Genomic DNA, 10033 nt, shown 5'->3' with positions numbered 1-10033 from the left:
TCCTTCTTCACACACTTCTTACCTCGCGCTCTTCTTCTGTTCATTCCTCCCTCTTCCCCATTTCGTTCTCCCTCAGGAATCCCCAGGTTCTATTCTTTGCTCATCCCTGCAAAACATTCCTTTTTTAAACTTTACGAAATTACCTTCTTATCATTTATCTCTTCTAAGTTTCCTGTCTTTTCCTGTTTTCTCCTACATCCTCCCATTTTCTTGTGACTCCTGAGCGTCCTGTATTTCACGCATTCATCTCTCCACAATCGATTCCAGGGCATTTCTGTTCCTGCTTATCTTGAAATTATCTGGAAACTGTTTTCCATCTCTGTACTTTCGTGAATGTTTCTGTGATCCTTTATCTGTGCACCAGGGCAATGTCGGATTTCAGGTTTGTCCTTTTTCTGTCCCCTGCAGTGGCTTCAGGTAGAGCCCAGGTGAAGCAGGAGCCATTCCTGGAAACCACCGAGTGCACCGGCATTAACATCAACTGCTCGCATCCCAGCAAAGTGAGCGGTTATTCCGTCCATTTCTACCGTCAGCTCCCGGGCCAAAGCCCCGAATTCCTCGCACTCACTCTTAGTGGGTCCAAGGATGTTCCGGCCATCGCAGGAAAGCTGTCGGTGTCGGAGGACGGGCGTTGGAGCGCGCTGTGGCTCGGGCGGCCCCGGCGCGGGGACGCGGCCGTGTATTACTGCGCGCTGGGCCACGGGCAGAGGAGCCGGGGCTGCGGCCGGGCACGAACCGCCGCGGGCGGGGCCGGGCGGGGCCGGGGGCACAGCGCCGCCCGCGGCCAGCAGGGGGCGCTGCCGCTCCGCCCGCCTGGCCCCGGGCGGCTCCGCAGCTCCTTCGTGTGCCCCGAGCCCGCGGGGGCACCGCGACACCGCACAGCCCGCCACGGCCCCGACACACGGCTGCCAGCCTGCCTGCTGCGGGACACGGGGCCACGCACTGCCCGCCCGGCCCTCGCCATCTACTCACTCAGGAAGCCCTGAAGTTGCTGTTTATAGCTTACAACAATATCAGATGCAGACGACGAGAAAAGAGCAGCCTGGGTCTCCGGCACTCCAACTCCCCACAGACTTTTTTTTTTTTTAATTTTTTTTTAATATTCTTCGAAATGTGTGCATCCTCAGACAGGAAGGGCACCATTTCTTGCCGGCCGCAGGTGTATGCACAGAATCGCAAACGAGACTGGACTGCTGTGGAACACATCTCGAGCTGTTTATTTTCCAACATCAGTCTCGTTACATGATTAGAACAATGGGAGATCGCCTGTAGCTCACATCCTGGCCAGAAGCCACATTACTTGATGCTGCAACACACTTTGAAAATGTTTTGGACCAATCACAAAAAACACAAGCACACTGGCAATAGTTTTATCCAACTGCTATAACTACATCTACATTGCTAATTTCGACCAAAATACCTGCTTGTAAGTCTGTAATGTACAATAAAGAGATCTCCATTATTAGGTTTAGAACTTCCTAACATCATGCTAGATGTACTTTTCTGCAGGTTAGGGTGTTATTCCAGCCAAGAGTTAATACACAGACCATTGTGTTATTTGTCCTTGCATTCTACACCTTATAGAACTTTTCTGCTGACAAATCTTAAGGCTACTGCTTCGCTCTATTTACAGTTCTGCAATTTCTGAGGTCTGCTTTTTGCCACATTCTCAAAACCCTCGTATTTTAAGGATTCCCACAGGAATGACAGCTGAACTTGGAATTCACTTATCTACATTTTCTTCTAATCCGTGTGTTTCCCCTAACACCCTTGCTTGTGCAATCGCCATCTTTCTAAAACATTAGAACATCTAGGAGGGCAGAGAATAACTCTCTTGCAGTAGAGGTGAAGTCCCTTTTCTGTCCCTTTATGTATCCTCTGAGGTATCCTGAAATGCAGATGCCAGGGTTTAGCAAAGCTGCAGGTGTTAGAGCGATCCGTTAGAAAGAATAAGCTCCACGTGAGGTGTCTCTTCTGAACCTTGCTCTAAATATCCAATTTCCCTTGGGGACAGGTGCCTTTTGCAATATTCAGGAACTCATTGCAATGAGCAAGTTTAGCAGCAGGCACAGTCAGGGCATGAGAAAAGTGAGTGTCTGGTTCTCTAATGCCCACATCACGTCCATTTTCCTTTCCAAGGGAAGACAAAGTAAAGGGAAAGCGATGACCAGAGCACACAATGACACCAATGCAGGAGTAGGTGAAAAGGGAATGAAAGGGGCAGCTCAGAACTCATCAGCCTTTAATTCATAAGCATTTAAGAACCAGTGACTGTGGCTGTGAATTGGCTCATGCTGAGCTTGGTCAGTAGCAAAGGGTTAAAGATGAAGACAGGAGAATATGGAAACCCCAGGAAAGGAGAGACTGCCAGTGCTGTGACTCTGGGAGCAGCAAGGATGGTTGCAGGCTTTTGTCTCAGCACAAACGCTGAGAAGAATTCTCATCTCCTTGAACATGTCTTATCATCTCTTCTCTTCTATGAACGCTAAGAAGGCACCATCATCGAAGGAGATCAAATAAGGATCAGCTTTCACATGTAAACTCAGTGACAACCTCAAACCCTGCAATTCTCTAGAAACCTACTTTAAACCATCTAGTGGGGCAACATGAGAATGTTTCAATTTCACCCATTATCGTAATCTGCATAATTGTTGACATCATTCCAGATAGCTTTACTGAGAAAATCCGTTTTATACAAAACCAAAATGACCAGTATTTGATCACTCTGCAGTTCATATGGAAAAGAGCGTGAGTGAGGGACCTGGCAGAAAGGCAATTGTCCCAGGCAGGTGAAGAAGGGCTGGGCAGAAGGGACAGAGACTGTGGAGTCCCCTGTTCCTAAAGGAAATTTCAATGAACCAAGACAGATTACAACGCTCAGCCGGGAAGAAGCCCCTGAGCTCCCCAATGGCCAGCACGGGGTGTGCAGCAGAGCTGGCCATTGCAGCTGGGGAGGTGAGGACTCCACTGCGAGCTGAGCGGGAACAGCCCCTCGCCATGGCTGAGGCGCCAGAGGCACGGAATGCTCCCAATGCCGCTGCCTGAGGGAGCCACGGGGGCTGCTGCTGGAGCAGCGACAAACGCAGCACGAGCATTTCAGGCACGCCAAGGACAGGCCATTGCTCTGCCTGCTCCCGCTGCTGCTCCCTTTGCACAGAGGCGTTTCCTGCACCTCTGCTGTCTCGGGGCTGCGACGTGGTTTCTGACTCTTCCTCACTCGGCAAACACGCAGCTTGCTCTCGCCATGCACCTCGCACATCTCATCCTCACCGTCTTCCTGGGACAGCTCCTGGGTAAGTCCTGCCTGTTCTCCAAGGCTCTCTTCCTCTTATTCCTTCCCCAGGAAACCCTCAACACGCCATTTAGAAACGTGTCGGGATATGTCAGTGAAGAATGAGAAAAATGGGCTTCACTTTCTGGTCTTGCCGGTGGTTGCTCAAGATCTTTGATTCGTAAAGGAAAAGGGAAGAGAGAAAAGTGAAACCTCAGATCCCTTCCCTGCCTTTTCTCCCACCTTCCATCCATCTCCCTCTATGTTCACATTTCGCAAAAATTTGCAGAGTGTCCCTGTCTGCCTCCAAGCTGACACAGCTCTACCACATCTTCCAGTGTTCTCTGGGCTGGCAGCACAACCAGGGCTCTCTCTTTCCAAGCTCAGCATTGCATGATCTTAGGGATTGTGCAGCCATCAGTGGTGACATGGATAAGGAAGTAGAATGAATCCCTTTGCAGAACCTTAGTTGACTCTTCATCTTTCCTGAGCTAACAATATTCAGGCTATTGCCATGTCGTCTGAGCTGTAAATTATGAGCAGGGATACAGCCCAGCTCTTGTAGGTATCTTACTGTTCTAAGACCTCTGCCACTCAGCCGAATATCATTCTCACCTCTCTGTCTGCACACCTCAGGTATTCCTTTGCAGGGCAGGGAGCATTTTCCACCGGGTAGTGCAACAAATTTGCCTTTCATGCGTGTTGTGCTTTCTTGTGCAGCTCACTCTTTATTCCAGGCACCTCGGGGCAGGACACGGTCATCGAGGAAGATGGACAAGTCACGGTGAATCAGGAACACACCTTCCAAACCACCTGCAAATATCAGAGCAGTTATTTTAGGGGATTACTCTGGTACCAGCTGCGGAAAGGCCAAGCCCCCCAGCTGCTCTCCTATCAATCAGGGACTGGCCCCAGGCACAGCGGCCGTATCACCACGCACCTGAACACCACGAGGAAATCCAGTGTGCTGAAGGTGGAGGAAGTGGAGGGCTCTGACAGTGCCTTGTACCTGTGTGCTGTGCAAGACACCCTGGTGCAGGGAGCTTCCTGGGCTGAGCAACAACCCCAGAGGAGGGAGGGGAGGTGTCTCTGGAGGTGTGAGGTTGGGAAAGGGACCCTGATCGCAACCCAGTGCTCATCAAATGTTGCAGCCCATATTTTCACAATGGCCAGATGTTTTGCACTTCGTCCGTCCTGACACATCACTTGGAAAAATATGCCAGACTGCTCTGACTTCTTCGTGACTTCTTCCTGACGTCTTGTGCAGTCTCAAAGTAAAGAAAAATATCCCTGAGCATGTCTGTGAACCTTGTTCTTCCACACACCAGCCCTGCAGCATTTGGCCCCACGTGTTCTCAGTAGAACCCAGGGCTGGTTCTGTGTTCCTGCCCTGGGTAATCTTGCAGCAGCCCCGTTTGCATGGACACACGGGAAGCACAGATTTGTGAATGGCTCCACACTGCTGTGCACCAGCCTGTGTCTGTCCCCGTGTGTCCTTCATCGGGAGGGAATTCTCTGACTATGCCAGGGACACGGAGCACTGCTCTGGCCCTGCACAGCACAGAGCAGCAGCTTGCCAGGTTCAGCAGGAGCCCGAGTGCAGCTGAGTGCTGACGGCAGCTGTTCGCTAGATGTGTGCAGGGAAGAGGCGCTGAAATGCAGCCCCTGTGTCCCGAGCCCTCCCTCTCCTGCCCCTCCAAAGCTCACACTAGGGTGATATCGATGGATGTGCTTCGGATGCAGTGTGCGTGGTGTGTGGAATGGGACAGAGCTGTGTCCTGTCCCTGGCCATGCCGAACGTCCTTGTGTCGCTGGCTGTGCCGCTGCTGGGAGAGGCGGGGGCTGAGGCCGGCCGGGGCGGAGCTGTTGGCGTGGCAGAGGAGGCGGCAGGGCCGCAGAGAGAGCCGGGGCTGAGGGGCACAGCGCTGCTCGGCCGGCGGTGCGGCGCCATGCGGCGGTGTCGGGGCGCGGGGCTGGCGGCGCTGGCCGCGCTGCTGCTCGGTGCGCGGGGGTGGCGGCCAAGGGGCCGCGGCCGGGGCTGGGCTCATCCCGCACGGCCCTGCAGGCTGCCGTCCTGCCTCCTTCACAGACTTCTTACCTCGCACTCTTCTACTGTTCATTCCTCCCTCTTCTCCATCTCATTCTCCCTCGAATATCTCCGGATTCTATTTTCTGCCCATCCCTGCAAAACATTGCTGTTTTTGCAAATTACGGATTCAGCCCCTTTCTCTTTCTCCCTTCCAACTTTTCCGCGTTTTCGCGCTTTCTTGCACCTCCTTCCGTTCTCAAGTGACTCTCCTGAGCATTCTGTATTTAACGCATTCATCTCTCCACAAATGGTTCTTGGCACTTCTGTTCGTGATTATCTTGAAATCCTCTGGGAACTGTTTTCCCCTCCGTCTGTATACATTCCTGACTGTTTCTGCGGGCTGTGTTCTGTGCACCAGGGCAATGTTATATTTCAGGTTTATCCTTTTTCTGTCCCCGGCAGTGGCTTCAGGAAGAGCCCAGGTGCAGCAGGAGCCTTTCCTGGAGACCACCGAGGGCACCGGCATCAACATCAGTTGCTCACATACCAACAAACAGATTGAGGATTTAATTCATTTCTACCGTCAGCTCCCGGACCAAAGCCCCGAATTCCTCGCACTCACTCTTAGTGGGTCCAAGGATGTTCCTGCCATCGCAGGAAAGCTGTCGGTGTCGGAGGACGGGCGTTGGAGCGCGCTGTGGCTCGGGCGGCCCCGGCGCGGGGACGCGGCCGTGTATTACTGCGCGCTGGGCCACGGGCAGAGGAGCCGGGGCTGCGGCCGGGCACGAACCGCCGCGGGCGGGGCCGGGCGGGGCCGGGGGCACAGCGCCGCCCGCGGCCAGCAGGGGGCGCTGCCGCTCCGCCCGCCGGGCCCCGGGCGGCTCCGCAGCTCCTTCGTGTGCCCCGAGCCCGCGGGGGCACCGCGACACCGCACAGCCCGCCACGGCCCCGACACACGGCTGCCAGCCTGCCTGCTGCGGGACACGGGGCCACGCACTGCCCGCCCGGCCCTCGCTCCCTCTGTATTCGCACTGGCATATTAAGGAAAGTTGTTTTGAATCCAACCTGAGGCTGGAATCAGTTACTCTACATTCTCTTTTTCATTCACGGGTTTTTCCAAACACTCTTATATGTGAGCTCAGGATCGGCCTCAAACAGTAAAAAATCTGGGAGAGAAAACATTAAATTTATGGGAGTATAGAAGGTTTTCAAAACAGCAGAGGGCTCCCTCACACCCACCTTCCACCCTATAAATACTGTTCCCTTATCCATCACCTTCATAAGCTCTCAGGCATCTAGAAATACAGATTCCAGGGTTTGTCAATGCTGAAATTCTTGGAGGGAGACACTTGAAATAATGAGCTCCACAAGGGGTTTCTGCCCTCTCACTTGTTCTAGAGACCCCATTTCCCTTGCGGACAGGAGCTTTTCAGCATCTTCAGGTACTCATTGCAATGAGCAAGTTCAGCAGATGCCACACTAAAGACATGGTAAAGACAAGAGTGTCTTCTTCACTAAGGCTCACATCACGTCCTTTTTCCTTTCGAAGGGAAGAACAAAGGAGAGTGATGATAAAATCACACAATGACACCAGTGTGGCAGCAGGTGATGAGGAAATGGAAGGGACAGCTCAGAGCTCATTAGCCTCTCATTGATGAGCATTTAAAAACCAGGGGCTGTAGCTGTCGACTGGTTGAGCTTGGTCAGTGGCAAAGGGTTAGAGATGAAGACAGACAACATGGAATCCGCAGAAAAGGAGAGACTGCCAGTGCTGTGTCTCTGGGGTCAGCAAGCATCGCTACAGGTTTCTTATCTCAGTACAATTGCTGATAAGGAACCTTATCTCCTGTAATATGTCTTATCATCCGTTCTCTGCTCCGAAGCGTAAGAAAACACAATATTCAAAGTAATCCGCTGAAGGATAAGCTTTCACCTGGAAAATATGTGACAAACACCGGATCCTCGAAGTCTCTTCTACATCTTGGAGAGGTGCAACACCTGCATGAGAATGTTCCAATTACACCCATTATCATTACCTTCATCACTGTTCAAGTTATTTCAGGAAGGTTTTTTTTTCCGACAAACCCGTTGTAGAGAAAATCAAAATTATCAGTATGGGATCAGTCTGGAGTTGATATGAAAAAGAGGGTGGGAGTGAGAGAGCTAGGAGAGAGGCATGTGTCCCAGGCAGATAAGGCGGCCAGCAGAGAAGGGGCAGAGACAGAGGAATCCCCTGATGTTCACAGAGCAAAGTGCAATGCCCCCAGTCAGAAACTCAGCAGGGAAGAAGCCCCTGAGCTCCCCAATGGCCAGCACGGGGTGTGCAGCAGAGCTGGCCATTGCAGCTGGGGAGGTGAGGACTCCACTGCGAGCTGAGCGGGAACAGCCCCTCGCCATGGCTGAGGCGCCAGAGGCACGGAATGTTCCCAATGCCGCTGCCTGAGGGAGCCACGGGGGCTGCTGCTGGAGTAGCGACAAACGCAGCACGAGCATTTCAGGCACGCCAAGGACAGGCCATTGCTCTGCCTGCTCCCGCTGCTGCTCCCTTTGCACAGAGGCGTTTCCTGCACCTCTGCTGTCTCGGGGCTGCGACGTGGTTTCTGACTCTTCCTCACTCGGCAAACACGCAGCTTACTCTCGCCATGCACCTCGCATATCTCATCCTCACCGTCTTACTGGGACAGCTCCTGGGTAAGTCCTGCCTGTTCTCCAAGGCTCTCTTCCTCTTCTTCCTTCCCCAGGAAACCCTCAACACGCCATTTAGAAACGGGATATACCAGTGAAGAATGAGAAAAATCGGCCCCACTTTCTGGTCTTGTCGTTGGTTGCTCAAGAAGATCTTTGATTCGTAAAGGAAAAGGGAAGGGAGAAAAGTGAAACCTCAGATCCCTTCCCTGCCTTTTCTCTAACCTTCCATCCATCTCCCTCTATGTTCACATTTCACAAACATTTGCAGAGTGTCCATGTCTGCCTCCAAGCTGACACAGCTCTGCCACATCTTCCAGTGTTCTCTAGGCTGGCAGCACAACCAGGGCTCTCTCTTTCCAAGCTCAGCATTGCAAGATCTTAGGGATTGTGGAGTACTCAGTGGTGACAGGGATGGGGAAGCATAATGAAACCCTTTGCAGAACCTTAGTTGACTCTTCATCTTTCCTGAGCTAACAAAATTCAGGCTATTGCCATGTCGTCTGAGCAGTAAATTATGAGCAGGGATACAGCCCAGCTCTTGTAGGTATCTTACTATTCTAAGACCTCTGCCACTCTGCCGAATACCATTCTCACCTCTCTGTCTGCACACCTCAGGAATTCCCTTGCAGGGCAGGGAGCACTTTCCACCAGGGCATTGCACCCAATTTGTTTTTCGTGCCTGTTGTCCTTTCTTGTGCAGCTCACCACCTCTTTATTCCAGGCACCTCGGGGCAGGACATTGTTACCCAGGAACATGGACAAGTCACGGTGAAGCAGGGACACACCTTCCACACCACCTGCAAATATCAGAGCAGTGATTTTAGGGGATTACTCTGGTACCAGCTGCGGAAAGGCCAAGCCCCACAGCTGCTCTCCTATCAATCAGGGACTGGCCCCAGGCACAGCGGCCGTATCACCACGCACCTGAACACCACGGGGAAATCCAGTGTGCTGAAGGTGGAGGAAGTGGAGGGCTCTGACAGTGCCTTGTACCTGTGTGCTGTGCAAGACACCCTGGTGCAGGGAGCTTCCTGGGCTGAGCAACAACCCCAGAAGGGAGGGGAGGTGTCTCTGGAGGTGTGAGGTTGGGAAAGGGACCCTGATCGCAACACAGGGTTCATCAAAAGTTGCAGCCCAGATTTGCACAATGGCCAGATGCTTTACACTACATCCGTCCTGACACATCACTTGGAAAAATATGCCAGACTGCTCTGACTTCTTCGTGACTTCTTCCTGACGTCTTGTGCAGTCTCAAAGTAAAGAAAAATATCCCCTGAGCATGTCTGTGACCTTGTCCTTCCACACACCAGCCCTGAAGCGTGCGGCCTCACATGTTCTCAGTAGAACCCAGGGCTGGTTCTGTGTTCCTCTGCTGGGTGCACTTACAGAAGCCCCGTTTGCATGGACACACGGGAAGCACAGATTTGTGGAAGGCTTCTCACTGCTGTGCACCAGCCTGTGTCTGTCCGTGTGTATCCCTCATCGGGAGGGAATTCCCTGACTATGCCAGGGACACGGAGCACTGCTCTGGCCCTGCACAGCACAGAGCAGCAGCTTGCCAGGCTCAGCAGGAGCCCGAGTGCAGCTGAGTGCTGACGGCAGCTGCTCGCTACAGATGTGTGCAGGGAAGAGGCGCTGAAATGCAGCCCCTGTGTCCCGAGCCCTCCCTCTCCTGCCCCTCCAAAGCTCACACTAGGGTGATATCGATGGATGTGCTTCGGATGCAGTGTGCGTGGTGTGTGGGATGGGACAGAGCTGTGTCCTGACCCTGGCCATGCCGAACGTCCTTGTGTCGCTGGCTGTGCCGCTGCTGGGAGAGGCGGGGGCTGAGGCCGGCCGGGGCGGAGCTGTTGGCGTGGCAGAGGAGGCGGCAGGGCCGCAGAGAGAGCCGGGGCTGAGGGGCACAGCGCTGCTCGGCCGGCGGTGCGGCGCCATGCGGCGGTGTCGGGGCGCGGGGCTGGCGGCGCTGGCCGCGCTGCTGCTCGGTGCGCGGGGGTGGCGGCCAAGGGGCCGCGGCCGGGGCTGGGCTCATCCCGCACGGCCCT

The 10033-nt window shown here is 53.6% G+C and overlaps 1 gene segment (V, D, J or C); it reads left to right on the top strand.

The window, feature by feature from the left end:
- Positions 1 to 7942: 7942 nt before the first annotated feature.
- Positions 7943 to 9071, top strand: LOC306812912 (T cell receptor alpha variable 1-2-like). The segment is given in 2 exons: positions 7943 to 7991; positions 8689 to 9071.
- Positions 9072 to 10033: the final 962 nt, after the last annotated feature.

This window comes from Erithacus rubecula (genome assembly GCF_903797595.1).
Source record: "Erithacus rubecula genome assembly, chromosome: 27".
Classification (NCBI taxonomy): domain Eukaryota; kingdom Metazoa; phylum Chordata; class Aves; order Passeriformes; family Muscicapidae; genus Erithacus; species Erithacus rubecula.
This window is presented reverse-complemented; position numbering and strand designations above follow the sequence as displayed.